The sequence below is a fragment of the Benincasa hispida genome, chromosome 1, assembly GCF_027475165.1.
Source record: "Benincasa hispida cultivar pf3 chromosome 1, pf3_genome.v1.1, whole genome shotgun sequence".
Classification (NCBI taxonomy): Eukaryota; Viridiplantae; Streptophyta; class Magnoliopsida; order Cucurbitales; family Cucurbitaceae; genus Benincasa; species Benincasa hispida.
The window spans coordinates 44022117-44029228 of NC_143478.1; positions in this window are offsets into that span (position 1 = coordinate 44022117).

Genomic DNA, 7112 nt, shown 5'->3' on the forward strand with positions numbered 1-7112 from the left:
TTAGGTCTTTAGTTGCTGCAAATTTTACCCATCAAGACTTTCGATTAAGTTGCCGTTGGGCGAAGGTATTGGTCAATTACCGTTTAAAGTCTTGCCGGCAGTTCTTGGTTTTAATTATCAGTTTTTTTCTTTAATTCTTAATGGATGACTTTATGAGTTCGATTTTAAATTTGATTAATAATGGGAAAGTTAATGTTGTCCCTGTTTTTTTTCCTTTTTTTTTAACTGAAAAGTTATGTTAATACTTAATTGATGAATATGAATTTGATTGATAATTTTGGACCCTGGTGGTTTGTTTTTAAGGTTAAAAAAAAAAAAAACTGATTGAATTTAGTGAATTTACTTTTTAATAGTTTGATAATATTGAATTTGTTAACTATTTGGATTAATTGCTGATTGAACTTCTTGCCCGCATTTTTAAGTTTTATTGATTAATAACCTGGTGAAATTCTTGAAAAGGGTTCTTAGTTCTTGATTAATAAGTGTGTGAATTAAAATCTACAATTTGATTGTTTTTGTGATATTCACATGTTTATGTTACTTTAATTGTATTATGTTTATGCAATTATTAAGTGAATTTTGTAAAAGACTATTTGGTATTCTTCCTCCTTTATTTTTTGTACAATAATATTATTATATTATTGTATCTTATATTTTAGATTGATTTGGTAAAAGATAATATGTTACCAAAGTAGCCTCTATTATCTAGATCATTTTAATTATGAAATATAAGATGTGCATATTCATGAATTTATGCGGATAATTATCGGCCCCAAGGAAGATAATTATTTGGCCAAATTATGGGTATACATGTGGTAATGAGTATGTGGCAATTATAAGGATTGCTCATGTAAAAAGTAGTCAGTCCAAAGAAAGACTATTTCTTTTTTTTTTACAGAGTTAATTGTCAAGACTTTGATTACTACGTTGAAAGTACCATTTACAGTTGGTGTTTTTTGCCCAAAGGCTGGACATCAATGTTGTGCTAGGTATCTTGTTAAAGGGGCCCACCACATATGTGAAATTATTTTGTTATGTTTTAATTGTGAGCATATATTTTGTTGTTTATTGTTTCAGTTGGTTTTACTCAAATATCTGGAAATCTAAGTTCAATCCCTAAGTTGAATGGATCGAACTTCAAGATTTGGAAAGAAAACCTAGAGATACTTCTTGGGTGTATGGATTTGGACCTTGCATTAAGGACCGATAAACCTACTTCTACTGAGGAACAACCAAATACGGCTAATATAGAGAAGTGGGAACGTTCAAATCGCATGTGTCTGATGATCATTAGGCACTCCATTTCGGAGTCTTTTCGGGGCTCTATCACGGAAAGTGAAAATGCCAATATGTTCCTTGCTCAAATTGAGAAATATTTTGCTAAAAATGAGAAAGGGGAAGTAAGTAGTCTTTTGACTTCTTTAACTTCTATGAGGTATAAGGGCAATGGAAACATAAGGGAGTACATTATGAAAATGTCCAATCTCGCAGGTAAATTAAAGGCACTTGATATCGAGATAAATGAAAATTTACTCGTGCATCTGGTACTTATCTCTCTTCCTACACAATTCATTCAGTTTAAGATAAGCTATAATACTCAGAAGGATAAATAGAATATTAATGAGCTTATCTCACAATGTGTACAAGAAGAAGATAGGATTAAGAGAGAAAGGACAGAAAGTGCTCATTTGGCAATAGGCTCTCGTGATAAGAAGAAAAGGAGAATTATGGATGCTGTAGAAGGGACATCTCAGCAGAATAAAAACAAGAAACAAGCTACTGAAAATCCTTGTTTTTTCTGTAAAAAGAAAGGTCACTTCAAGAAAGATTGTCCCAAGTATGCTAAGTGGCGTGTAAAGAAGGGTAAACTTCTTACTTTGGTTTGTTCTGAAGTTAATTTAGCTTCTGTACCTACAAATACTTGGTAGGTAGATTCTGGTGCTACTACTCACATAAGTATATCAATGCAGGGTTGCCTGTGGAGCCGGCCGCCAAGTGATGTTGAAAGATTCATCTATGTGGGCGATGGTAAAGCAGTTCCAGTTGAAGCTATTGGAAATTTTAGATTACTTTTAAAAATTGGTTGTTATTTGGATCTGAATGAGACTTTTGTTGTACCGTCATTTAGACGAAATTTAGTTTCTATTTCCAGTTTGACAAATTTGGTTTTTCTTGTTCTTTTGGAAATAATAAAGTTAGTCTTTTTCAAGATTCTAAGCTTATTGGTACCAGTTCTTTAATTGATAATCTATATATGCTTGATTCTTTTGCTTCATTTAACAAGATCCTGTTATCTAATTCATGTGGTACAAAGCGTAAATTAAATGAGAATTCTGCTATGTTATGGCACAAGCGTTTAGGTCACATCTCTAAACAGATAATTCAGAGACTTGTGTCAGATGGAATTCTTGATTCCCTTGATTTAAGTAACTTCAACGTTTGTGTAGAATGTATTAAGGGAAAACAGATAAATATAAGAAAATTAGGTGCCACCAGATGCTTAGACGTCTTAGAACTAATACATACAGACATTTGTAGTCCATTCCCTACGGCCTCTTGGAATGGACAACAATATTTTATTACGTTCATAGACGACTATTCAAGATATGGGTACCTATATTTAATTCATGAGAAGTCTCATTCCTTGGACGTTTTCAAGTCTTTCAAAGCTGAAGTTGAACTTCAACTTGGAAAGAAAATTAAGGCTGTCAAATCTGATCGTGGTGGTGAATATTATGGTAGATATGATGGATCAGGTGAACAACGTCCAGGGCTCTTTGCCAAATACCTAGAGGAATGTGGAATCGTCCCGCAATACACTATGTCGGGCAAACCCAACATGAATGGTGTAGCGGAAAGGCGAAATAGAACACTTAAGGATATGGTAAGAAGTATGATTAGTCATTCTTCTCTACCAGAATCCCTTTGGGGTGAGGCACTAAAGACTGCAACATATATCCTTAGGGTACCTAGTAAAGCAATAGCCAAAACCCCTTATGAGTTGTGGACAGGAAAGAAGCCTAGTATTAGGCATCTTCACATATGGGGTTGTCCAGCTGAGGCTAGGCCTTATAAGCCTAATGAAAGAAAATTAAACTTAAGAACTATTAGCTGCTATTTTGTTGGGTATTCTGAGCACTCTTGGGGTTTCAAGTTTTATGATCCTATTTCTAGATCATTGTTTGAGACAGGAAATGCTAGATTCCTTAAGGATGTTGAGTTTGGGGGGGAAGATAACATAAAAAAAGTTGTCTTTGAAGAGGAATTGGTTTCTTTTCCTCATGTGATTATAAATGATGTTCAGGCTCCAATTCTTGACTTCATTATTGAACCAATTACAAAAGAAGACAACATTGAAGTCCCCGTTGTTGAACATGAAGTTCAAACTTAACAACCTTAAGAAATGCCACTAAGAAGATCTACTAGAGAGAGAAGAAGTGCAATTCCAGATGATTATATTGTGTTTCTTCAAGAACATTAGGATGATGTGGGCATAATGGAAGATGATCCAATCAACTTCCAACAAGCTTTACAAAGTTCTAACTCTCAAAAGTGGATAAGTGCTATGGAAGAGGAAATAAAATCCATGAAAGACAATGACGTTTGGGAACTTGTTGAACTGCCATCCGGAGTGAAACCCATAGGTTGTAAATGGATATTTAAAACCAAAAGAGATTCATATGGCAATATTGAAAGATATAAGGCTCGTCTTGTTTCAAAGGGTTTTACTCAAAAGGAAGGCATTGATTACAAAGAGACTTTCTCTCCGGTTTCATCGTAAGACTCTTTTAGGGTAGTCATAGCACTGGTAGCTCACTTTGATTTAGAGCTACACCAGATGGATGTAAAAACTGCGTTTCTCAATGGGAACATTGATGAGACGATTTATATGGTACAACTAGAAAACTTTTTGTCTGATAATTCAAAGTCTATGGTGTGCAAATTAAAGACATCCATCTACGGTCTCAAGCAAGCCTCTCGTCAATGGTATCACAAATTCCATGAAGTGATAACCTCATTTGGTTTTGAGTTGAACATTGTGGAAGATTGTGTATATCATAAGTTCAGTGGGAGTAAATCAATCTTTCTGGTGTTATATGTTGATGACATACTCATAGCTAGTAATGATGTAGATTTATTGCATGACACTGAGAGATTTCTTAAAAGAAATTTTGAGATGAAGGATCTTGGTGATGCTTCTTTTGTATTAGGAATTGAAATACTGCGAGATCGTTCTCAAGGTATTTTGAGATTGTCACAAAAGAACTACATTGAAAAGATCTTGAGTAGATTTGGCATGAAAGACTGTGCGCCAGGAGACACCCCGATCGCTAAAGGTGATAAATTTCATTTAGGTCAATGCTCCAAGATCACACTCGAGACTAAGGAGATGCAAAAGGTTCCCTATGCATCGGCCATTGGAAGTCTAATGTATGCTCAAGTATGTACGTGTCCAGATATTGCATTCATAGTTGGAGTGTTAGGTAGATATTTGAGTAACCCAAGAATGGATCATTGGAAAGTAGTCAAACGAGTTATGAGGTATTTACAGAGAACAAAAGATTGTATGCTCACTTATCAGAGATCAGAAGTTTTGGAGATCATTGGGTATTCTGATTCTGATTATGCTGGATGTCAAGATACTTTACGATCCACTTCAAGCTATATCTTCATGTTGGCTAGAGGAGTTGTATCCTGGAAAAGTGTTAAACAAACACTTATGGCTTCTTCTACCATGGCTGCAGAGTTTATAGTATGTTATGAGGCATCCAATCATGGAAGATGGTTGTGAAATTTTGTCACTAGGCTGCGGATAATGGTTGGCATAGAAAGACCACTAAAATTATTTTTTGACAATAAGTCGGCTGTGATGTATTCCAACAACAACAGAAGCAATACGAAGTCAAAGCATGTAGATGTGAAGTTTCTGGTTGTTAAAGAAAGTTCATAATGGTCAAATTTCGATAGAACACATAGGAACAAACTCTATGATGGCAGATCCATTGACTAAAGGTTTACCACCTACAGTTTTTCATAAGCATGTTGCTCACATAGGTGTTAGTCACTTTTCTGATTCCATGGTTTAGTGGGAGTTTGTTATTGAGGATGTTCTTTGACCTTATTTTGTTTATTTTCTATATAGAATAAAGTTGATGGTTTATGTTTTATTATCTGAACTTGTTTATCATGCTTGCAATTTAGCATAAAGTTTTTTTTTTTTACAATGATCTCATTAAGGAATTTGGACAGTTGGAAATAGGCATGATCCAGATCACTTTGCATGTAGTTTCCATACTATCCATCCATACTTGATCTATGTCATTGAATGTATTGGAATTGGTGATCAAGGAAGGTTTAGTTATAAGGGTAGTGACGAAAGCCGCCTTGATTCCATGCTAATACAAGAGATGGACCAGATTAAACTAAAGCGAAATTGTATTATTGAAATAACCTGTTTATGCGCGCTTAAGGTTTATGTGTTTTAATTATATTAGGTACATAGACATAGCCCAAGTGGGAGATTGTTAGACATATTTAAATAATAATATGTTTAATTAAAGTATGGTCTATGTATGTGGATTAATAATTTATCACATTGGGTTATTTTATTAGATTGGGCCCTATTATGTGATCTAATTAATTAAGGCCCTAGATTCCTAATTGAGTATGGACTTAATGGGTAGAAGCTCATTCCTAGTTAATTAGGATTTAATGAGAACCCTAATTAAACTAGTATATAAAGAGACCTTAAGGCTATGGTCCCCAATATACCAAAACAATAAACACTCAGTCTTTCTTGAATCCCATCTAGAGAGAGATCCCACTAACGACATTCGAAATTTTGGTTGAGGAAGACCATAGTCATCCATCATCATCTTGAAGCTATCATCAATTTGTTGGATTTTATGTTCTAAAACTCGTAGTTTGTAAATTAATAAATATATTCTGTTTTGTTTTTCGATAAATTTGTTATTGATATTGTAATCTTGAATCCAATAAACTAAGGTCCTGAGGCTATTTAATGTAGTTTGAACTTTATGTAGTGACATAAAGGTGGATCACGTTCAAATATATAGCCAAAATGGTCTATAGTATATGAATAAGGTTGGGCGCCTTATTCTGGGGACACTATGGATGCGGCCCACTTTGTAGTTAGTACAAACAATGTGATCCTGAATCGTTCATATAGAGATATGTGAGTGGGGGCATCCTATGTAAAGAGTTTACATAAGACTGAACCACGAAATAGTCACTTTTTACGTTCTAAATACCGTTTTATGTATAAAACTAACTATTTCGTTAATTGATGACCTAGGTAACTTAATCTTAATCCTGAGCTAACTATGAACTCCTGTTCACTCAGAATTATCCTTAGATCTGCATAGGTGAGGGCAGCTCAATATCCTTGGCCCAATAAGCTTCCCATTTCAGGGGTAAGATCGGGTGGATAGCTGGAAACATAGAGTACAAGAAAGAATTCACTCCTACCCGTTATAGGGACAGTAGATAGGTTATTCCCTTTAGTACTGAATCTAGGTCTTGAACAAGGGGCCCCACCCTCTCCTTGGCCCAAGAGGGATTCAGTTTATAAGTTGGACCTTAAACCAATTGTTCATTAGAGGATCAGTGGAACTTAAGGAACAAGATGTGGTCTTGGGGGTAAAACGGTTTTTATGACTCAGCCGAGATTACGAACAACCTGTGAAGGATTAACTTACTAATCATGGTTATATCAAATGGACACAAATATATCTATAGTGAAGGGAGTGCAACTACGGGACTTTCGTGGAATGATCCGTTAGTTAACGAATGTTGATTAGCTCTGTCTAAAGAGTTTAGCTAGCTAATCTCGGATCGTTGGAGCACATGATCTATAGGTCCATTAGGTTCCCCTACTAGCTCATATGGAATAAACATAGAACAGTATGATAGAATAATTCGAATTGTTCGAATTATGTAGAGAGAAAGAAACCGATAAGTATATGTGATATAGTAGTCTGGTTTTTCAGCTTAGAGATACAACTTTAATATTTAAATGTGATTTAAATATCAAGAATATGAAAATTTTCATATTCGGAAGCTCGGAAATGATGGAAATGGTCAAAAAAGTA